Genomic DNA, 23835 nt, shown 5'->3' with positions numbered 1-23835 from the left:
GTTGCTCCCAGTAACTCCCACGCTGATGCCAGTGCCCCCAGTGTGATCCCAGTTGCTCCCAGCATGGGCCCAGCTGTTCCCAGTGTGCTTCCATCACTCCCCTATGGTTACAGACACTCCCAGTATGGTCCCAGTTAAACCCAGTTGTCCCTGCTGTAGTCCCAGTCACTCCCCATATGATCCCAGTCCCTCCCAGTATGGTCCCACTCACTCCCAGTTACCCGCAGTGTGGTCCCAGTTCTCCCCAGCATAGTCCCAGTTGTTGCCAGTGTGGTTCCAGTCCCCCCAGTATGGCTACAGACACTCCCAGTATATCCCAGTTGCCCCCAGCATGTCTGTAGTCATTTCCAGGCACTGCCAGTGGCTGCAGTAAGGTGTTAGTTCTCCCAGTATGATCACCAAGTGATGCCCAGTATATCCCAGTTGCCTCCAGCAGGCATCCAGTCCTTCCCAGTTCCTCCAGTTTGCTTGCAGCATGGTCCCAGTTTCTCTCAGCTGCTCCCAGTAGCCCAAAGTGTGATCCCAGTCGCTCCCTTTCAACCCCAATATGATCCCAGTAAGTAAGCTCCAGCTTAATCCTAGTTGCATGCCAGCCCTCCCAGTGTGGTCCCAGTATAATCCCAGTTACTTCCAGTCTCTCCCAGTATGGTCCCAGCTGCCTCCAGCATGGTTTCAGTTGCTTCCTAGATCGGCCCAGTCAGTCCCAGTATGATGCCATTTGCTCCCAGCGTGCTTCCAATTGCTCCCAGTCAGGCCCAGTACGGGGGATGATGTGCAGGGTGTGTTCCCAGTCACTCTCAGATACTCCCAGCATTAGTCCAGTCCGTCCCAGTATGATCCAAAGATGAGCCCAGTGTGCTTCCAGTCCCTGGCAGTATGAACCAGTTGTGCTCCACATGGTTCCAGTTGCTCTCTTTCCCCTCCTCACTTTTGTTCCAGTCCCTCTCAGTATGTCCCAGTGTAGCCCAGTTCCCTCCAGCATGTTCCCAGTCACTCCCAGTTGGGTTATTTTGGGGGGATGTTTGGAGAATGAAGCAGTCCAAGGCTGAGCGGAAAAGGCCCCTCGGGGCCACATCGGGGGGTGCCGGTGGCGGCTGCCGGCAGAGGCAGCCTGGAGGAGCAGAGCCCGGTGTCCCCCAGGAGCCCAAAGTGGGGAGCCCAGAGAGGGGGGAGCGCCGCCATTGGCGGGAGCCTCAAGAGCCTGGAGAGGGGCAGGGGGGACTCCTTGGAGCCGCTGCAGCCCAGAGCAGAGAAGGAGGGGAGAAGGCAGCCCGGGAACCCAAAGAGCCCCAGGATCCCAAAATGAGGGGAGCAAAGAGGGGGGAGCTTTTGGCATTGCTGGGACTTCCAGCAGCCTGGGCAGGGCGGGCACCGAGGAGAAGGGTGACCCCCAGCAGCTGGGACAGGGTGAACCCCTGAACACCACAGGGGAGGGACCAGGGACAGGGAACTACTGGGACGCTTTTCAAGGGCTGAATCTTGGTGTTTGGGAGATTTTTGTGAAGCACAGATGGCCAGTGACTTGTAGAGATGGACTTGGGTTGAGGGACCTTGAAACTCAATGTGTATTGGGGCTGGTGAAACAGGCTTTCCTGTTTCATAAATATGATAAATGTCTGGCAAAAATTTTGAGAATATAGAAACTATTAGCAAGATTGGAATGAAAGCAAGCTTTTAGATACCTTAGTTATTGAACAAATGAAAAACAATGGTGTGGCCAGACTGAAGGCAATCCCCTTCTGATGAAACAATTCCCTCTGCTTGCAGACAGGTCCACGGGTCAGAGCAGACCCTACTAGCTCAGCAGAAGGCGTCCAAACAGTACTTGATTTAAAATATAACCCATTATGGTGATGTAATGATTCTTTCAGGCTGTATGTAAATGCTATAGGATTTGTACCTTGTACTAGATTGGTTAGTGAGAAATAGAGTATTCAACACAGAAGAAGATTTATTGTATTGTAACAGGAACCTCACTCTCTTACGCTTTTACTCTCTTACCCTTTTGCTCTCTTACGCTTTTTACTCTCTTACCTTTTTTACTCTCTTACGCTCTTCCCCTCTCACTCTCTCACCCTCTCATCCTCTCTGCCCCTCTCTTCTCTCGGGCCTGCTCCGAGCTGTGCTTGGCAGCCCCAAGCAGGGCCCTGCACCCAGGCCCTTTGCAATAAACAGCAAGTTCCACGACCTGACTTCAGAGATCTCTCGTCTCTGTCCATCCCAACTGTCCTACCCCCTGACGCTCCTACAAATGTGCTCATCCCCTGTTTTCCCCAAACCAGGATTTGCCATTGCCAAGCCCTGGGAGGCTGCGAGGAAGAGGAAGATGCCTCAGGACACTGATGCAGGTGAGGAGGAAGTCAGTGCCCCTTTCCTCTCTGTGCTGCTCCATCTGCCAGCCCAGCACGGCCCTGGCTGCAGCACAGCCCTGGGGGGATCTCCTTGCCCTTGCCTGTGGCACGGGGGCAAATCCCATCCTGTCCTTGTCCTTCCTCCCCCAGAGCAGGAGCTGAGCATGCAGAGCAGGGAGGACAAATGCCCGCGGCAGAACCTGGTGGAAGAGGCCGTTTTGAGCGGCTCCACGGCGCAGGAAGGCAACGGGGAGGAAAAGGCGCGGAGATGCCACACGAGGAGGGGCTGCAAACGCAGCTGGCGGGCATCTGAGGGGGAAAGAGGCCAGCCTGGGCTGGGAAGGCGGCCAAAGATCAAGCCAGAGCTCGGAGCTGGTGCTCCACGAGCAGCTCCATGATAGGGAGAAGCCCCACACGTGCAGTGAGTGTGGGAAGAGCTTCAGGAGGAACTGCAACCTGATCAGGCACCAGAAGACCCACACTGGGGAACGGCCCTACGCGTGTGGGGAGTGTGGGAAGAGCTTCAGCGAGAGCTCCACCCTGATCACGCACCAGAGGACTCACACTGGGGAGAGGCCCTACGAGTGTGATAAATGCAGGAACAGGTTTGTGACCAGCTCCCATCTCGTCCGGCACTATCAGAGTCACACAGAGGAGAGGCCCTTCCAATGCCCTGACTGTGGGAAGGGATTCCAACGCAACTCCCACCTCATCAGACACCAGCACATCCACACGGGGGAGAAGCCCTATGAGTGTGATAAATGCAGGAAGAGGTTTAAGATGAGCTCCAGTCTCCTCCTGCACTATCGGATTCACACAGAGGAGAGGCCCTTCCGCTGCCCGGACTGTGGAAAGGGATTCAAGCACAACTCCATCCTTGTCAAGCACCGTCGCATCCATACTGGGGAGAGGCCCTACGAGTGTCCCCAGTGTGGGAAGAGCTTCTCCACGAACTCTACCTTGAACCAACACCAATGGAGGCACCAGTAAGGCAAGTCCTGCGAGTGCGCCGAGTGCAAGCAGAGCTTTGTGCGCTGCTCCTGCTCCATCCCCCACTGGAGGAACCACATTGGGCACAGCCCTGGTGACCCACATTCTGTGTGATCCATTTTGGGAACACACCTGTCTACTTCTCCTTTTGGTTTGGCCTTAATTTTCTTCTGCTTCATCTTCATCCCTTAAAAACTGCCAAAACAGAGTTAAATGAATGAAATTGATCAAAGATATCTAAAGTCCCACCATTTCACAGGTGTTTGAGGGGGAATTTAGGATTTGGGGACACATTCTGTGTGGAGCGCCCCTGTTGCTAAGAGGCAGGAATTTGATCTCACCCTTCTTGTGTTGCTAAGAACTCCTCCCTTGACCCAAACGTGAACTCCACCCCTGGGATACCCTATAAAAACCCCACAGGCCTGCCTTTGCCCTGTCTTTTGGGAGTCAGAAATGGATTCTGGAGCTTTCTGGACCTGTCTCATTTGTTCCTGGCACCGGCAGCTGCAGCCTCCCTGGACACCATGAACTCTGGAGAAAGGAGGCAGCCAGTGAGGACAGGTCCTGGATTGCAAGATCAGTATGTGTTCTGTTTGCCATCTGTCAGAGGTGGGGCAGTTATCTTCGGTTCATTGGGCAGTTTATCTCTTCCACAACCAATCCTTTCTCCAACAGATATCCTCTGATAATGGATGGGCCATTAATTATTAATTATCTGCTGTTAATGGGCCATTGAGTGTCCCTGCATGGCTGATAAAATGACATTATGTCATTGGGTGATGCTCCACCCAGGAGGAGGAGCCAAGCATTCCTACCTGGATAGACTCTGAGGTTTGGAACACCACAGCAACCTTTTCCCACTGGATTGCCAGAGGAAGACCAGGCCCATCTGCAGCACCCCTGGACTTTCAGAGGAAAACTCCACCCTTCTCCAGGGTCCCTGCTCCAACAGAACCACCCCTGGAACTGCAGGAGGGCTGCAGCCACCATGGAATGGGACTGTGCCATCACCCTGACCTACAGGGTGTCAGGTCCTGTTCTGACTCTGTCAGTGGCTTTTTTTTCTTTGTACTACTGCATTTGTATTTTTACATTTTCATAAAAGGAACTGTTATTCCTGCTCCCATATCTTTGCCTGAGAGCTCCTTAATTTCAAAATTATAACAATTCAGAGGGAGGGGGTTTGCATTTTCCATTCCAGGGGAGGCTCCTGCCTTCCTTAGCAGGCAGCTGGCTTTTCAAACCCAGACAATAACAAAGTTACTTTAACACCACAGATATAAAATCCATTTTAATATCTGCAAAAAGCCAATATTATGTGTCCATAACAATAAACCTCTTGCTGAGTGATGGTAGATGTCAAAGTAACTTTGTTCTAAAGATGTACCTTTTATTTCTTTTGTTAATTAAGCTTAGTGAAAGATACATGCTGATGACAGACGGTGTCAAATGCCTTAGCAGGAGTAACTATGACTCTCTTAAGATGAGGGCATAGTTACTAACTGGGCATAGCTGCAGAAGTCGCACTTCCTCATGGTCCTGCAGGATACCCTTGTGGTAACCGAATTGACTTCTCCCCCAGTGTGAGAGAGGGCGCATATCAGCCCTCCCGGTCGTTGGACTTGCCACCCAACGATAATTTCACGAATCGCTGGAACAAAAAGGTTGGCACTGTTAGTTCCCTGTTGCACAGACCCTTGTCCACAGGCTGTTGTTGGACATAGTTGGTAGCTTGAGAGAGGGTCTGCTACTAACTACTTCTACCCTCACCTGGACTTGTCATTTTATTGCTTACCAGACTGACCAAATCTTACAATCACTGGCTTAGCGTTATATCTGGACTACAACTCAGACTGACCCATTAGGTCTAAGGGTCACTGATGCCAAATTACCATCTATGCTCTTTGTGCCCAGGGAAGAGGGATTCGATCTTGTAAGTTTGGAGTTTTTTAACTCCAGAATTGTTAAAGAAGGTGGTGTACATCATGTGGATGTTTGGGAGGGTTTGGAGCAACTCCCTGAGCCCTATGAGTTCTCCCCTATGGGGATGGCCCAGGATGACGCTGAGAGTGCGGTGGGAGGTACCAAAGAGCCCAAAACACCTGAGGCTAAGAGATCAATGGGAGGTACCAAAGAGCCCAAAACACCTGAGGCTCCTCACGGGTCTGAAGGTGATGGTACAACGCCAAGAACACCTGTCGTGTCTATGCCTGACAAACAACCATCTTGTCCTCGTTGTGAGACCCTGTTTACTAGGATGTTGGGGCTGACTGACCATCTCAAAAGGGTGCACAGGCAGAGAAAGATCATTTTCAGGTGTTCAAAATGTGGTAAACAAAATCCAAAATTCCACAGTATCTTCTGTCACATCCCACGCTGCAATGGGGTGGTGTGTGTGGCTCCCACTGGGGAATGGGTCTGTGAGGTGTGCCACCGAGGATTTGCTACTAAGATTGGCCTGGGTCAGCACAAGAGGATAAGACATCCTCTTGTGCAAAATGTGGAGAGGATTGTCGCTTCCCATGCCAAAGAGTCACCTGCCCGAGGGTCCCACAAACGGGTATGGACTGAGGAGGAAGAGGCTCTCCTGGTACAACTGGTGGACAAGTTTGCTGGTAAAAGGAATATCAACCAACTTATAGCGGAGCATATTCCAACTAAAACGGCAAAGCGATTAGTGATAAGAGGCGCCTTCTAGCGGGAGGTACTTTGTAAAAGATCATGAAGGACTTGTAGGTGCCACTGGAATTGAACATCCTCCCGGGTCTGCTAAGTTTCCCAAGGAGGGACAGTTAAAGCTCCAATACTGCGAGGTGATCAAAGCGGGATTATCAGTTGACAAATTCACCATGTATTCGGAGGCCTTCGAGAAAATTCTTGATGGGCAAGATCCAGGTCAGGTGGTGAACGATGTGTATAATGAGTTTCTCGGTATTCTGGGTGTGCCTAGCCAAATTAAATCTATCTGTAAGGGTAGAAAGAAGCAGGCATCCCGTGGCCAAAAAGCATCCAAAACTCCATCAAATTGGATGCGCAAAAGAGCTATTAAGAGGGGAAAATTCTTGAGATTCCAACTGTTGTACGAGTTACATAGAAGGCGCCTCGCGCGTTTCATCCTGGACAGCACGGAAGCCTCTCAGTGCCAAGTACCACCAAGTGTTCTCCACGATCACTTTAAAAGAAGGTGGGATACCTCTGGTATATTTGGCGGCCTTCTGAATTTCCCTCCATATAAGGAGGTGGATAACACCGCATTCGAGGCCCTAATTACTGACAAAGAGATTGATAAGAACATGAGAGAGATGTGTAAAACCTCTGCTCCCGGGCCAGATGGGATCACTTTGGGTCAGATTATTGCAAAAGACCCGAAGTTTTCCCGGTTGACTGAGATTTTCAACCTCCGGCTTATCACCGGTACTGTTCCAGATGTGCTGCGGACTGCAGGACAGTCTTGATACCCAAGTCTTTGGATGCAGAGAAGCTTGGTGATATCAATAACTGGAGGCCTATCACTATTGATTCAGTGGTGATTAGCCTATTCTCCAGGATCGCTACTGTGAGGCTGTCCAAAGCATGTCCCATTAACCCCCAGCAACGGGGTTTCATTTGCGCATCAGGTTGTGCCAAGAACCTCAAGCTGTTACAGCTTGTGGTTGTGGAGAGCCTGGTTCAAGCATGGCTTAAAGAAAAAGGCCATGAAGGGATTCAGCTAAGGGAAAAAAGCAGCTATTCCCAGGCTTGATTCTGTAAATAATTAAGGTTCTCAGCCACCTTTTATATAAACAACTAGATTCTCAGACCGTTCTGTCCTTGGCTGCTACTGGGAACAGACGGCCAGTCTGGGAACAGATATGAAGGTTTTAGAACCTTTCATATCATGGTGGGAACACTGATCTTGGTTTCAGTAAAGTAACTTCAGGTATTGTAAACAAAAGGAGGAGCTGAAGTTTTCTCTACAGCCTATCAGGACCTCAGATTTTGCAATATGCATGAAGTGAGTTAACACTGTTATAAAAAGTGCCTAATTGATGAATAAAGTGGAGTAGATGCTGATCAACAAAGGTGGGTCTGTCCCTCCAACTTCAATATATGGTGATCCTGGACGTTGTACTGCAGCGCCACGAGAAATTGGAATTACGGGTCGGGTCTCCATAGCAGCCGGGACAGCAAAAGCGTGAAGAAAAAAAAAAGCGAAAGAAAAGACGCTGAGACACGCCGTGTTCCAGGTGACCGTATGTCCTGGGGTGACGTTATGATGCTTGTATATCCCCATTCATCTGTTCTGTGCCTTTAAGACCGGCACTGAAGAGTGGAAGTTTTGTTTGGGTTTCTCTTATCAAGGACACAGAGGAAAGCGATACATAAGACTGTTTTTTCATTTCCAGCTTCAGCTTGCTGCTTTTGCTTGCTCTCTTTTTCTGCTCTTGCTTCTCTCTGCTTTCTGCCTCTGCTTATTAGCTAGTTCTAGCTAAACACATTGCTTCCCGGACTGTTTCTCCTCTCCTGTTCCTGTGACCATCTCGAACCTGCTCCGGACTGGGACCCGGGAACACCGAAGGTTCGGCTGCAGCGGCTGGCCCAGCGCCGGAGGGACTGAGAACAGAGCAACCACCCCCCCCCCCCGAAAGAGACTTTCTGATTTTGCCATCTTTCTCAAAGCGGTGTCATCGGGTATTGTTCATTTTGTGTGCTGGGGGGTGCGGGGCCAGTCAAATAAACAGGTTCTTTCCACCTCTCTCCGAGGAATTTTTTCCCGAACCGGTTGGGGGGAGGGGCCATGTGGGTTTTGCTTTCTGGAGGGGCCCTCCTTTGCAGATTCTTTAACAAATTTGCCCTAAACCAGGACAAATTTTTGGCGCCCAAACGTGGGGCACTCGAGAGAGAGTGGAAAAACCCTGTTTTGACTGCATTTTGGCTGCTATTACTCTGTGTTCGTTTAAATCAGGTAATAGCCATGCTTTTTGGATTCATAATGTCTGTTGGGGTGAAGGTTTGCATGCATTTCTGGTCCCAAGGGTTTTTTGAGATTTTAATACCTCTCTGGTCCCTAGGTTTATTTTCGTATCCAGAAATAGCTTTAGTATTGCCCCTAATACGTAGTTTTTACATCAGAGGGGCTGTGACCAGAATAGCTATCCTGCTGGGTTTGGTGGCAATAATGTGCAAGAAGTTTATAAACATGCTGGGGTCTGCTCCAGTTATGAATGGTTCATGGCTATGGTTATGCATCCAGTTTGTTGCAGGAGGAGCAGGACGGAATGAGGTTTTTCACCCTCTGCTTTCCTCCTTCTCCTGTGAATCAGTTGCATCACTAGTGAAGGATGTTCAGTTTCCCCTCAGTGTTAAAGAAACCATCTTCCTGGTATTCAATCTGGTAACCTTCCTCTATACAGCCTGCTGCTTCTCTAGAATGAGGGCTGAGATTTCTAGATGGGCTGATGAGACCCCTGACTCAGGAGTAAACCCTGGTGTGGAAAATCCTAAGTGGTGTGGGAAATGGGAGGATATGGGCCAAATACTGAAGGAATTCTCTGACCCTATAGTGTGGGATTTTCCCCATGAACAAATTCAGAACCCAGCTGAGGTGGGGAAATATCTGAAAGAGAAGTACCAGGATGAGCCTAAGGAGAGGAAGGTCATTGCTGTGAGCTGGGCCCTGGCATATGCTTATCGCACACTGCTAGATACTCTAGGGCAGCAGACAGAGGCAGGGGGGCAGGGAGATAAATCAGCAACTGTCCCGGTGACTCAGGCTGCAGCTAACACTCCAGGCTCGAAGCCAGCAGCTAAACCCATGGCTGTTGCTACCAGCACTAGAAGTGGGAAATGCACAGCCAAGACCAATCGACCAGTGGATGATGATGATGATGATGATGCAGGAGAAGGAACCTCAGTGCCTCCTGACGTAAAGTCAGGAGTCAAAGCAGCAGGTGCAAGATCAGATGCCAATATTGAGTCCTTCTCCCTGAAGGACCTTCGTGGCCTACGGAAGGATTACACTCGGAGGTCTGATGAATCCATAATTAGTTGGCTGGTCCGTCTCCGGGATGTTGCAGGCGAGGCTACCGTTTTGGATGGCACTGAAGCCAGGCATTTGGGATCCCTGTCACAGGATTCTGTCATAGACCAAGGAATGATGAGGGGGGCTAACTCTCACAGCCTCTGGGAACGGGTCCTAAGAAGTGTAGCAGAAAGATACCTGTGTGCAGACGATCTCTATATGCAGCAGACACAGTGGAAGACAATAGAGCAAGGGATCCAACGCCTGAGAGAAATGGCCGTGGCTGAGATTATCTTCTCAGATGATGTAACAACTAGGAACCCAGACTTAGTACCATGCACGTCTGTGATGTGGCGAAAACTCGTATGACTCGGGCCACAAGAATATGCTTCTGCCTTAGCCATCATGAAGAGGGATGAGAGGGGTGAGACTGTGCTTGACATGGCAAGGAAGCTCCGAGCATATGCAGATGCTGTACATGGCCCAACATATGCCAGAATCGCAGCGGTAGAAACACGTCTGCAGAACTTAGAGGATAAGATAGAGGAGAACCATAAGAAGCTTAGAGAGGAGATTAAAGAAGACCTTCTCCAAATTTCAGCAGTACAGATCCGAGGTTCCGGTATCCAAGGCAGACGTTTCCCACATGGTGAGAGAAGATACACCCCACGAGCTGAGCTGTGGTTTTACCTGCGTGATTGTGGGGAAAACATGAGAAGGTGGGATAGGAAACCTACCGCTGTTCTGGCCCGACGGGTGCGTGAACTGAAGGAAGCCACCAGAAGGAAAGCAGCTCCAGTTGCCCGTAGCCGAACGGCCAGGTATGATGATGATGACATGTCTGATCCCCTCGAAGGAACATCCAAAACATACACCCAGGGAAAGAATGATAACCAGGCTTAGAGGGGCCCTGCCTCTAGCCAGGTAGAGGCCAGGGAAAATCGTGTCTTCTGGTCTGTGTGGATTCGTTGGCCTGGCACATCGGAACCACAAGAGTATAAAGCTTTGGTCGATACTGGTGCGCAATGCACGTTAATCCCATCAAGACATGTGGGGACAGAGTCTGTTTCTATTGCTGGTGTGACAGGGGGATCCCAGGATTTCACTTTGGTGGAAGCTGATATGAGCCTAACGGGAAATGAGTGGAAGAAGCATCCTATTGTGACTGGCCCAGAGGCCCCATGTATTTTGGGCATAGACTACCTTCGAAGTGGGTACTTCAAAGACCCAAAAGGACTCAGATGGGCATTTGGAATAGCTGCTGTAGAGACAGAGGGCATCCAGCAATTGAACACCTTGCCTGGGTTGTCTGAGAATCCATCTGCAGTAGGATGCCTGACGGGAGAAGAGCAACGAGTGCCAATTGCCACTTCCATAGTGCATCGACGGCAGTATAGAACCACTCGAGATGCTGTGATCCCCATCCATAAGATGATCCGAGAGCTGGAGAGCCAAGGGGTGGTCAGCAAGACCCACTCACCCTTCAACAGCCCCATTTGGCCTGTGCGAAAATCTGAAGGAGAATGGAGATTGACTGTGGACTATCGTGCATTGAATGAAGTGACTCCACCACTGAGTGCTGCCGTGCCAGACATATTAGAGCTCCAGTATGAGCTTGAGTCCAAGGCAGCAAGGTGGTACGCCACTATAGACATAGCCAATGCATTTTTCTCCATTCCTCTGGCAGCAGAATGCAGGCCTCAGTTTGCCTTCACATGGAGGGGAGTGCAGTACACCTGGAACCGATTGCTCCAGGGGTGGAAGCACAGCCCCACCATCTGCCATGGACTGATCCAGACTGCACTGGAAAAGGGTGAGGCTCCAGAACATCTGCAGTATATTGATGACATCATTGTGTGGGGGAACACAGCTGCGGAAGTGTTCGAGAAAGGGAAGGAAATCATCCAGATCCTCCTGGGAGCTGGTTTCGCCATTAAAAAGAGCAAAGTAAAGGGACCAGCTCGTGAGATTCAATTCCTGGGAGTGAAGTGGCAAGATGGACGGCGTCAGATTCCTACAGATGTCATCAACAAGATCACAGCAATGTCTCCACCCACCAATAAGAAAGAGACACAAGCTTTCTTGGGTGCAATAGGTTTTTGGAGGATGCATATTCCTGAGTACGGTCAGATCGTGAGCCCTCTTTACCTGGTCACCCGCAAGAAGAACAATTTCCAGTGGGGCCCTGAGCAGCAACAGGCCTTTGTCCAGATCAAGCAGGAGATTGCACATGCAGTAGCCCTTGGCCCAGTCAGGAAAGGACCAGAGGTGAAGAATGTGCTCTACTCTGCAGCCGGGAACCATGGCTTGTCCTGGAGCCTTTGGCAGAAGGTGCCTGAGGAGACTCGGGGTCGACCACTGGGATTTTGGAGTCGAAGCTACAGAGGGTCCGAAGGCAACTATACTCCAACAGAGAAAGAAATCCTGGCTTCCTATGAAGGAGTCCAGGCTGCTTCGGAGGTAATAGGCACTGAAGCACAACTCCTCCTGGCACCCTGACTACCCATGCTGGGGTGGATGTTCAAAGGCAAGGTTCCTTCCACTCACCATGCCACCAGTGCTACATGGAGCAAGTGGATTGCTCTCATCACTCAGCGCGCCCGTATAGGTAAACTGAATCGCCCTGGGATTTTGGAGGTCATTACAAATTGGCCCAAAGGTGAGAATTTTGGTGTCACAGATGAAGAGGAACAAGAACCAGTGACACGTGCTGAAGAGGCTCCTCCCTATAACCAACTGCCCCCAGAGGAAACACGCTACGCTCTTTTCACTGACGGTTCCTGTCGCATTGTAGGGATGAACAGGAAGTGGAAAGCAGCCGTATGGAGCCCCACACAACAGGTTGCACAAGCTACCGAAGAAGGTGGATCAAGCCAATTTGCTGAACTCAAGGCTGTTCAACTGGCCCTAGACATTGCTAAGAGATAGAAGTGGCCAAAGCTCTACCTCTGCACTGATTCATGGATGGTAGCCAATGCTCTGTGGGGATGGCTGGAGAGGTGGAAAAAGGCTAACTGGCAGCGTAGAAGGAAACCAATTTGGGCTGCTGGTGAGTGGAAAAACATTGCTACCAGGGTAGGGAGGCTACCTGTGAAAGTCCGCCATGTAGATGCCCATGTACCCAAGAGTAGGGCCACCGAGGAGCACCAAAACAATGAGCAGGTCGACCAAGCTGCAAAGATAGGGGTGTCCAAAATAGACCTAGATTGGGAACATAAGGGAGAGTTATTCCTAGCTCGATGAGCCCATGATGCCTCAGGCCACCAGGGCAGAGATGCCACCTATAAGTGGGCACGAGACCGAGGAGTGGATCTAACCATGGACAGTATTTCTCAGGTTATCCATGACTGTGAGACGTGCACTGCCATCAAGCAGGCCAAGCGAGTGAAGCCCCTCTGGTACGGTGGGCGGTGGTCCAAGTACAAGTATGGGGAGGCCTGGCAGATTGACTACATCACACTGCCCCAGACACGCCAGGGCAAGCCCTACGTGCTGACCATGGTGGAGGCCACCACTGGATGGTTGGAAACCTACCCTGTGTCTCATGCTACAGCCCGGAACACCATCCTGGGCCTGGAAAAGCAAGTTCTGTGGAGACATGGCATCCCTGAGAGGATCGAGTCAGACAATGGGACTCATTTCAAGAACAGCCTTATCAACACCTAGGCTAGGGAACATGGCATTCATTGAGTGGGTGTACCATATTCCCTACCATGCACCAGCTGCAGGAAAAGTGGAGAGGTACAATGGACTACTAAAAACCCAGTTGAAAGCTTTGGGTGGGGGATCTTTCAAGAATTGGGAGCAGCATCTGGCAAAAGCCACCTGGTTAGTTAACACCCGAGGTTCCACCAACCGAGCAGGTCCTGCCCAGTCTGAGTCCCTGAATGTAATAGAGGGAGACAAAGTCCCAGTGGTACATATCAGAGGTTTGTTAGGGAAGACTGTGTGGATCAATTCTGCCTCGAGTACAGACAAACCCATTCGTGGGGTTGTCTTTGCTCAGGGACCAGGTTGCACGTGGTGGATAATGCAAAGAGATGGAACAACACGATGTGTACCTCAGGGAGATCTGATTGTGGGGTAAGAATGATATGGGGATAAGGGGTGGAATGTCCGGGGGTGACGTTATGATGCTTGTATATCCCCATTCATCTGTTCTGTGCCTTTAAGACCGGCACTGAAGAGTGGAAGTTTTGTTTGGGTTTCTCTTATCAAGGACACAGAGGAAAGCGATACATAAGACTGTTTTTTCATTTCCAGCTTCAGCTTGCTGCTTTTGCTTGCTCTCTTTTTCTGCTCTTGCTTCTGCTCTGCTTTCTGCCTCTGCTTATTAGCTAGTTCTAGCTAAACACATTGCTTCCCGGACTGTTTCTCCTCTCCTGTTCCTGTGACCATCTCGAACCTGCTCCGGACTGGGACCCGGGAACACCGAAGGTTCGGCTGCAGCGGCTGGCCCAGCGCCGGAGGGACTGAGAACAGAGCAACCACCCCCCCCCCCCCCGAAAGAGACTTTCTGATTTTGCCATCTTTCTCAAAGCGGTGTCATCGGGTATTGTTCATTTTGTGTGCTGGGGGGTGCGGGGCCAGTCAAATAAACAGGTTCTTTCCACCTCTCTCCGAGGAATTTTTTCCCGAACCGGTTGGGGGGAGGGGCCATGTGGGTTTCGCTTTCTGGAGGGGCCCTCCTTTGCAGATTCTTTAACAAATTTGCCCTAAACCAGCACACCGTAACAGACGAGCCTGGCCGAAACGTGCTGCCGCGACCTTGAGAGAGCTGCAAAAGCGCACGTTTTCAATTTCGAGGTAATGGAAAGGCAAGCCGCATATTATCTTTTTATTGCTTTTTTTACAAACGAGACAAGTGAAGGGCATAGATTTACAGAAAGAATTACCGGGACTTTTAGCTTATGGGTATGAGAAGGGAATTTTCCTTAACCCCCACACAATTCATGAGTTGTCAGAATGGCGTAAATTTGGGGATGTATTGTGGCAGGCGACTTTAGAGGATGATAAAACTGCCAAGAAGTGGGGTAAATTATGGCGTATAATTAACAACGAACTGTTGCACTTTCAGGCTGAGAAAAAGGCCACTCACCAGGCCAGTGCTGCTCATGATCGTAATAAAAATTACGACCAAGATAGGGAATTTGATAAAGAGTCGGGAACTCCTCTCGGCCCCGCAATGAGGACGGTTTCATTACCCACTTCACCGTCCCCCTCAACAAGCCAGGCTATAAGCCAGGTTACGAGCCAGGCGACAAGCCAGGCTGCGCAGACCGATTTATCACCGCGGGCTTCGCCGCCCCCCTTAACAAGCCCAGCTGCGCAGGGTGCTTTATTGCCCGCTTCGCCGAAGGCTTCACTGCCCCCCTTAACAAGCCCAGCTGCGCAGAATACTTTGTTACCTGCTCTCCCACAGCCTATACAGGGCGCTTCTGAGCCTCCCGTACCCACTGTATCGCAGCAGCCATGGCCACAAACGCTCAGTCAGTTCCCGAGAAGCAATCAGTCGATCCCTGGGGTGGAGAACAGCCTAGCGGAGACTATTGCGAGGGAAAGACGGAATGCGTGGGCTGCCTTGGCAAGAGATGCGATGGAAAAGGGAGATCATGAGCTTGTTGCTATCGCTGGCGAGCTGGCTTGTCCGGTTATCTTTAGTCCTCAGGACGGGGGGGGCCTGCAGGCAACAATCACTGCTATTGACTGGAAATTGCTGTCTCAATTACGAGCTACTGTCAGTCAGTTTGGGATTAAAAGTGAACCAGTTAAACAAATGCTAGATTATATATTTGACACCAGTCTCCTGCTGATTAATGATTTCCGTGGGTTAGTTAAATTGATTTTTACCCAACATCAGCAGTTGTTATTTAATGCTCATTGGCAAGCACTAGTTAACGAGTGTGTGGCAGTTCAGAGGCAGCCGGGTGACCCTCTCCATGGTGTTACTGTTAATGAGCTTATGGGCCTGGGACCCTTTCTTCGTACTGAGGCACAGGCTCTATTGGGCCAGGAGAAGTGCCAGGAGGCTGTGAGGTTAGTTAGACTCGCTGTGGAAAGGGTAAAAGAACCAGGAGGGGTACCAGTATATATGGGAATCAAGCAAGGCAGAGAAGAGTCGTTTGGCTCATTTATTGATAAAGCTGCTTCTGCAATTGAAAGAGCCGGTGTGCCTGAGTTCATGCGTGGGGTCCTACTCAAACAGTGCGCCCTTCAAAATTGTAATTCTGCTACTAGAAGCATACTTAATACCCTAGGTGCCAACTGGACTATAGAGGAGGCATTAGAGAGGATGGCTCTTATACCTACTGGACAGCAGGCTTTTGTGGTAGATGCGATTAAGCAGGTAGGAATAGGCTTACAAGAACAGGCAAAATCCTCTCAGACACAAGTCTTAGCCGCTCTTGCACCTCCCCAAGCATCATCTGCATTGGCAACAGCAAATAGAGGAGGCCACATGAAATGCTTTTGATGTGGAGGCATGGGCCACATGTGCCGGGAATGCCAGGCTGTGGGACTTTGGTGCCAGAAATGCTGCTCAGATTCTCACAATACGGGCGCGTGTAGACGGCAGTCGGGAAACTTTCCCAGGAGCGCGAATCGCAGCAGCCACGCCCCGACACAAATTGCCGCTGCAGTAACAGCACCACCCCCGCCTTCAGCCCGCCTCAGCAGGGAGCCGCACCTCCCCCTGCCTTCAGCCCACCGCAGCAGGGAGCCACACCTCCCCCTGCCTTCAGCCCACTGCAGCAGGGAGCCACACCTCCCCCTGCCTTCAGCCCGCTGCAGCAGGGAGCTGCCAACCTGCCACAGCAGGGAGCCGCACCTCCCACCGCCTCCAACCCGCTACAGCAGGGAGCCTCGGCATGGACCTGGCAGCCGCAGTAGATGTTACTTTGATGACTCCACACCTGCAAAAAATCCCGACAGGGATCCAAAGACCTATTATCATACAAAATAAAGCAGTGGGTGCTTTGCTTTTTGGCAGATTGTCTGCCTCTGTGTTGGGACTATTTGTTTTGCCTGGCGTTATCGATGTGGATTACACAGGAGAGATTATGGTGATGGCGTATACCCCTTTTCCCCCTCTTCAAGTTAATAAGGGACAAAGGATTGCTCAGCTGGTGCCACTTGAACAAATGACTAAGGGAATACAACCTATAAAAGATCAAGAGAGGGGAGAAAGTGGTTTTGGCTCTACAGGAGGCCTTACTTTGTTAACTTTAAACCTTTCTGAAAGACCCAAGAAAAGAGTCGAAGTGGAGTTCAAAGGACAAAAAAGGTCGCTTTTTGGTCTGCTGGATACTGGGGCAGATTCCAGCATTATTAGTCCTAGCTGTTGGCCCCAACACTGGCCTCTGCAGCCAGCAACCACTGCAGTAACCGAGGTCGGAGGATTTACCCTGGCTAGCCGTTCCCCTCCTCTCTGAGTTTACATAGATGGAAAACAGCTCACAGTGATTTTTTCAGTGGTCCAGCTACCACCTACAGTACAATGCCTTATAGGGCGGGACATTATGGCCCAGCTAGGGGTGGTCTTGACTAATGAACACCCTTTGGAGTAAAAGCCATTGCTTGGACTTTCCCAATTCCCATTACCTGGATTATTGACACCCCGGTTTGGGTTAAGCAATGGCCTTTGAAAGGGAAAGTCTTCAACATGCACATCAGCTCATCTCAGAACAGTTTCAACAGGGACACCTGCGCTTATCCACTAGCCCCTGGAATACTCCAATCTTTGTAATAAAAAAGAAGTCTGGAAAATACAGGTTGCTCCACGATCTGCGTGCTGTTAATGAGCAAATGGAACCTATGGGCTCATTACAGCCTGGATTACCTAACCCGGCCATGATTCCAATGGATTGGCCTCTACTGATTATTGATTTAAAAGATTGCTGTTTTACTATCGCCCTCCATCCACAGGATATGCGACGGTTTGCTTTCACATTACCTGCGATCAACAAAGAAGCACCTGATCAGAGGTTTGAGTGGACTGTTCTTTCATAGGGGATGCGCAACAGCCCACCTTGTGTCAGCTTTATGTCAATGCAGCATTACAGCCACTTAGAAAACAATGGCCTGATACAGTGATATATCATTACATGGATGATGTATTATTTGCTCAGCCTATACCTTTCTCACCACAACAAGTCCAGAAAATAAGGACCACACTGGCACAATATTCTTTAGTAGTAGCTCCTGAGAAGATCCAAACGACTGCTCCTTGGAAATACCTGGGATGGTCCATGACAGAACAAACCATCAAACCTCAGAAATTGCAACTAAAAACAAAAATAACCACCTTAAATGACGCTCAAAAATTTTTGGGTGATTTACAGTGGCTAAAACCAATGGTGGGAATACCCAATGAACTACTCAATGAGCTGCGCCCACTGTTAAAAGGAACTGACCCAACTCATTCAGTGTGTATCACTGACAAACAACAACGGGCTATTCAGCAAATCGTGGACTGTGTTACACAGGGGCATGTTTACCGAAGGGATCCAGACTTACCCATAAATTTGACCATTTGGAATGGCCCACAATATCTTTTGGGAGCACTTACACAATATAAACAGGAAACAGGGGAAACCTGGATACTAGAATGGATCTCCCCCCCGCTGCAGCAAACTAAGACTCTTCTTCAAAAAATTGAAGTGTTAGCAGATTTAATAAAGAAGGGCAGAGAAAGGATGTTGCAGGTGGCTGGGGCAGAACCAGCTGCCATCAAAATACCAATGAAAAAGGATACCTTGGACTGGTATTTGACTAATTCAGAAGAACTACAGGAAGCCCTCTTAGGTGCATGTTGCCCTGTTGAAACAGATCAGCTTTGGCCAGCTTTGATTCAGTGGATGGGGACTGGGGCTGGATAACTCGCCCAAAGCGAGAGAATTCCCCTATACCAGGTGCCATTACTGCATTTACAGATGCTGGCAGGAAGTCAAGAACTGCTGCAATAATCTGGCAGGAAAAGGGAGTATGGAAACATCACATTCTGCAAGCAGAGGCAGTGGACAGCTTACAAACCATGGAGCTGTTAGCAGTGGTATGGGCAATGGCACAGCTTAAGGACCCTTTGAATGTTGTTACAGACTCCTTGTATGTTGCGGGAGTTGTAGCAAGAATTGAGGATGCTTCTATAAAAGAGGTGCAAAATCAAAGACTATATGAACTATTAATGCAATTGAAAAAAGCTACAAGATTCAGGGAGCACGCTTATGCCGTAATTCATATTAGAAGTCACACATGGGATGTTGGTTTAGGAGAAGGGAACAATAGGGCAAACAGATTGGTTACCATCACACAAACCACACCTCTATCAAGTCACCAATTGGCACAAGAAGCCCACTCGATGTTTCATCAAAACGCAAAAGGCTTAAGTAGGGAATTTAAGATAACACTGACATAAGCAAAAGCCATTGTGGGGCTTGCCCAACTTGTAGGCATCATAATGGGGGAACTGGTTTAGGCATAGGTGTAAACCCACGAGGCCTGCAAACAAACGAGTTACGGCAAATGGATATCACACACGTCCCTAGTTTCGGTAGGCTAATATACGTGCATGTATCTATTGATACTTATAGCGAATATATATGGGCAACAGCTTAGACGGGAGAAAGAGCTATACACGTGGAAAGGCATTTGTACAGTTGCTTTGCAGAAATGGGTACACCAAAAAGAATTAAAACAGATAATGGTCCTACCTATATCAGTCAAAGGATAGGGAGATTCTTAAGAGATTGGGGAATTGAACATGTTACAGGTATCCCAAATTCCCCAACTGGGCAGGCTATTATCGAAAGAGCCAATGGTACATTGAAAAGGTACTTAGCCAAGCATGAGGGAGTAACTGACCCCCAGGCGAGATTACTAAAAGTCTATTTGTATTTTTGATTAATCACTTATGTGTATTTGGAGAAGCAGGGCAACCCTCAGATGAATTACACTATAAGCCACAGGAAACTGTTGAGCAGAAAAAGGAAATATGGGTAAAATATCGAGATCCTAAGACAGGGTTATGGAAGGATCCTGCTAAGGTCCTGTACTGGGGAAGAGGATATCTTTGTGTTTCCACTCCTGCAGGAGCATTGTGGGTGCCTGCCAAGTGGACTAAACCTGTTCTTGATGCAGCGGCTGGTGGACCACCTCACGGAAGAGGCCTGCCTTGTATCAGAAGGCAACATTCTGGTGCCGAAAACCCGGGAAGCCGATCAGCGCCCTGGGAACGGGAATTCGCCTGGACGGGAGACAGCGGCTGCAGCGGCAGGTCCGACTACAGCGGGGGAGACGTCCCCGGACCGGCAAGGAACATGGAATCCTATGCAAAGGTCGTATCAGATATGCATGCACAGTTTGGGTTAGAATGTAAAATTAAGGATTTATCTCTCGCATTGCCGAGATTAGTTAAGCTCGGGGCTATAGAAAGCCCCACGGATATCCTCCATCGAGGACAAGGAACGTCTGGAGAAGAAGCTGCCCCTGACCCTGCGACCCCTACTGCTACAGCTGAAGGGACACTCAAAAGCAATCGACAGAGCGATAACACGCCGTTGCCGGACAGCCCAGGAGCTGATTGACATTATCCAATCATTGCCATCTTTCCACATAAGGGGACCAGCAAGGGAGAACTGTCTTGAATGCCATAGCCCAAATTGTGCTGCTTGGGTTGCACTGTGTTGTGGGGGGTGTGATAAGACTTTTTGGGTGGAACAGTCATTACTCTTTCGTTTGTGGTGCAACCCCTGTGATTATAAATATAGATGGGAACATAATTGGGAACGGGCAGTACAGAGACAAACAGGGCTAAACACCGCCTCAGCTTTAAGCCTTTATGAATCCCACGAACAGAAAATCTTAGCCTACTATCGGTGGGAGGCACAGTGTATTTTGAAAAGGGTTAAAGCTCAAAGTGGGTCATATATAGCCTCTGCGAGGTGCAGAAAACTGGTGCCCCTAACACAACAGTCTGTTATAGGGCCCATAAGTGGAGATCCCAATAAGGTGTTAGATCATTGCATTGAGAGATTACAGAGGTGTGGACTACAAGTATTAGGAACAGCAAGGTTAAAAACTGACAGGAAAAAGAAGGCAAGAGGAAGAATAGAAAAATGAGGTTCATGTTTATCATACTGTTTAGCATAGTGGTAGCTGAAGAAGTAAGGGTGACACATTTTAATCAACCTAGAGATAATATATGGATAACACTGGCTAGACAGATTAATCAGTCATTGCTTTGTCTCAGTCTTGGAGGAGTTACCAACCCATTTCGAACATGCTTGGTAGGACTTCCAGTATGGTCTCCTCAAGAATTTTGCAGTCTTATTAATAACCGAACTCTATGCCTGCGTAATATGACAAACATTAAATTGCCCCTACAAGGAGGGTACACTGCCAGTCAGAGTGACGGCTACCGCCAATGTTTATTAATTCAATCACTTAACACTCCTTTGCACTCCCCTCCTGAGGAGTTGGATCTTTTTGGAAGTGCAAACGCCAGCATGACTAGCACTTCAAACGGCGGATGGTTCAGTTTTAATTCTTTAAATCCTCCAAAGGTGAATCAGCATAGAGGAACCTGGGCCACTCTGGATTCATCTCTGGGCTTGGACATGGTAACCGAACAACTTTATAACCAATGCAAAGGCTCCAGTATCATGACACCTAAGAAATTACCCACCGGGATATTTTTAATTTGCGGAGATAGAGCCTGGAATGGTGTACCGGCCCAGCCACAGGGTGGACCTTGTTACTTGGGTAAATTATCATTATTTCATCCCAACATATCTGTGTTAATGCAACTAAGCCGGAATACAAGCAGACAAAAGCGTAGCTTGCATGACCTAGACTGTAGTCAAATAGGAGACCCATGGTTCTGGAGTAAACTGAAGCAAATGATGGTTTCAACTATCCTGCCAGGAGGCGCTGCAAACAAAGCGATGAATTTAGCAAAACAACTGGGGTGCTGGGCTAAGGGTGAATTAAATAAAACTTCACAGATATTAGATATGCTAACTGCAGATGTGCAAACTGTTAATCACGCTGTTTTACAAAATAGAGCCGCTGTAGATTTTCTGCTTCTAGCACAAGGCCATGGGTGTGAAGAGTTTGAAGGAATGTGTTGCATGAATTTATCTGATCATTGTGTGTCAATTCATACTATATCTAGATAAAAGAGCTACAGCAAGGTCTTCACAATCTTAAAGAAGAAGAAGGGTTGGGAATTGATGAATGGCTTAAAGGTTTAGGATTGGGTCCATGGTTAAGAAACTTTGTGATGTATGCTAGGGATATTAGGTATGCTTTTAGTACTTTTACTTATTTTACCTTGTCTTTGTGGTTGTATTCAAAATATGGTTGGTAGGATGATAGAGAAACCTTGGCAAACTAACCTTCTTTCTCAAAAAGAAAGAAACGGGGGAAGTGTGGAGAGCCTGGTTCAAGCATGGCTTAAAGAAAGAGGCCATGAAGGGATTCAGCTAAGGGAAAAAAGCAGTCTTTCCCAGGCTTGATTCTGTAAATAATTAAGGTTCTCAGCCACCTTTTATATAAACAACAAGATTCTCAGACCGTTCTGTTCTTGGCTGCTACTGGGAACAGACGGCCAGTCTGGGAACAGATATTAAGGTTTTGAGAACCTTTCATATCATGGTGGGAACACTGATCTTGGTTTCAGTAAAGTAACTTCAGGTATTGTAAACAAAAGGAGGAGCTGAAGTTTTCTCTACAGCCTATCAGGAGCTCAGATTTTGCAATATGCATGAGGTGAATTAACACTGTTATAAAAAGTGCCTAATTGATGAATAAAGTGGAGTAGATGCTGATCAACAAAGGTGGGTCTCTCCCTCCGACTTCAATATGTGGTAAAAACAGCTAAGCGAGAACATAAACATCTGGGTGTCGTGTTCGTGGATTTTGCTAAGGCATTTGACACCGTTTGTCATCAGCATATATTTGACGGTCTGGACAAGAGTGGAGTGGATCCACACATGATGGAGTTGGTGAGTGAAATGTATCGTGATGTTAAGACGTGCATATCCATTGGAAGAGAAAGGACAGACCCCATATACATTCGCTCAGGTGTCAAGCAAGGCGACCCCATGTCACCTTCGCTGTTCAATTTAGCGATGGACCCCTTCTATGTAAACTCGAGAGTGAAGGTGAGGGTTTCCATCATGGGGGCTCGAAAGTTACGGCCATGGCGTTTGCTGATGACTTGGTGCACCTGAGTGACTCTTGGGAAGGCATGTGTCATAACATCAACATTTTGGAGGCATTTTGCAATCTTACTGGCCTCAGTACAAAGGGGGAAAAATGTCATGGCTTTTACATCAAGCCTACTAGGGACTCGTATACCATCAATGATTGTGCCGCATGGGTGATTAATGGATCCCCCCTTAACATGATCAACCCAGGGAGCTCAGAAAGATATCTCGGCACATGGGTTGACCCTTGGACTGGCTTTGCAGACCCTAGATTATCAGAGAAGCTCATGGATTGGCTTCATCGGATTGGTTATTCGCCCTTAAAACCTCTTCAGAAAGTCGATATACTCAGGACTTACACCACCTCGAGACTGATATATCTGGCTGACCATACCGAAGTCAAGGTGGGCCTGCTCGAATCCCTTGACCAAATGTTTCGCAATACGGTTAAGGAATGGCTTCATCTTCCCCAAAGTACATGTGATGCGATCTTGTATACGAGTTTCAAAGATGGCAGTTTAGTTCTCCAAGGGCCATGGGATTGAGAATTTTGAGAATGATGAGATCAGTAACGCCTGGATAAGGCGGTTCAAGGGCATACCTCACCGTAAACTAATTACAGCCCTACAACTAAGAGCAAATGTCTACCCAACAAGGGAATTCCTGTCTAGCGGTAGACAAGAGAATGTTGTCCAATCATGTAGACATTGTGGAGCTAGGGGTAGACAAGAAAATGTTGTCAAATCATGTAGACATTGTGGAGCTAGATTTGAGACCGCAGCCCACATTGTCGGAAACTGTGCCATCACTCAAGAAGCTAGGATCAAGAGACACAATGCCATCTGTGAAACTCTTAGCGAGGAGGCTAAGAGGGAGTATTGAGCAGTGTTTGAAGAGCCACACCTAAGGGATGATGCAAATGAATTGTTTAAACCGGATTTGATTTTTGTTAAATGTTCCAAGACATTTGTGGTTGATGTGACAGTGAGGTATGAGCATTCTGTTGTCTCATTGAGTGAGGTCGCCTCGGAGAAGGCAAAAAAATATCAGCGCCTTCACATACAAATCCAACAATTAACGAATGCTAAGGAAATTGAATATGTTGGCTTCCCCATGGGAGCCCGTGGTAAATGGTTCAGCAGGAATACTGAGTTGATGATCACTATTGGTCTCTCTAAAACGAGGCTAGAGAGAACCGCGCCGGCCCTAGCATCCAAAGTACTCTTCGCCTCTGTTGACATTGTACATATATTTGTAAGCAAAGCAAGATCGATTGTATCTGTGTAAA

At 48.7% G+C, this 23835-nt stretch overlaps 1 long non-coding RNA gene across 1 annotated transcript; it reads left to right on the top strand.

The window, feature by feature from the left end:
* Window positions 1-2226: 2226 nt before the first annotated feature.
* On the top strand, window positions 2227-4692 carry LOC135441785 (uncharacterized). The gene is made up of 2 exons (XR_010438543.1): window positions 2227-2348; window positions 2502-4692. It is a non-coding gene; the product is annotated as an uncharacterized LOC135441785 (long non-coding RNA).
* The last annotated feature ends 19143 nt before the right edge of the window (window positions 4693-23835 follow it).

The sequence above is a fragment of the Zonotrichia leucophrys genome, unplaced genomic scaffold, assembly GCF_028769735.1.
Source record: "Zonotrichia leucophrys gambelii isolate GWCS_2022_RI unplaced genomic scaffold, RI_Zleu_2.0 Scaffold_516_35912, whole genome shotgun sequence".
Taxonomy (NCBI): domain Eukaryota; kingdom Metazoa; phylum Chordata; class Aves; order Passeriformes; family Passerellidae; genus Zonotrichia; species Zonotrichia leucophrys.
This window is presented reverse-complemented; position numbering and strand designations above follow the sequence as displayed.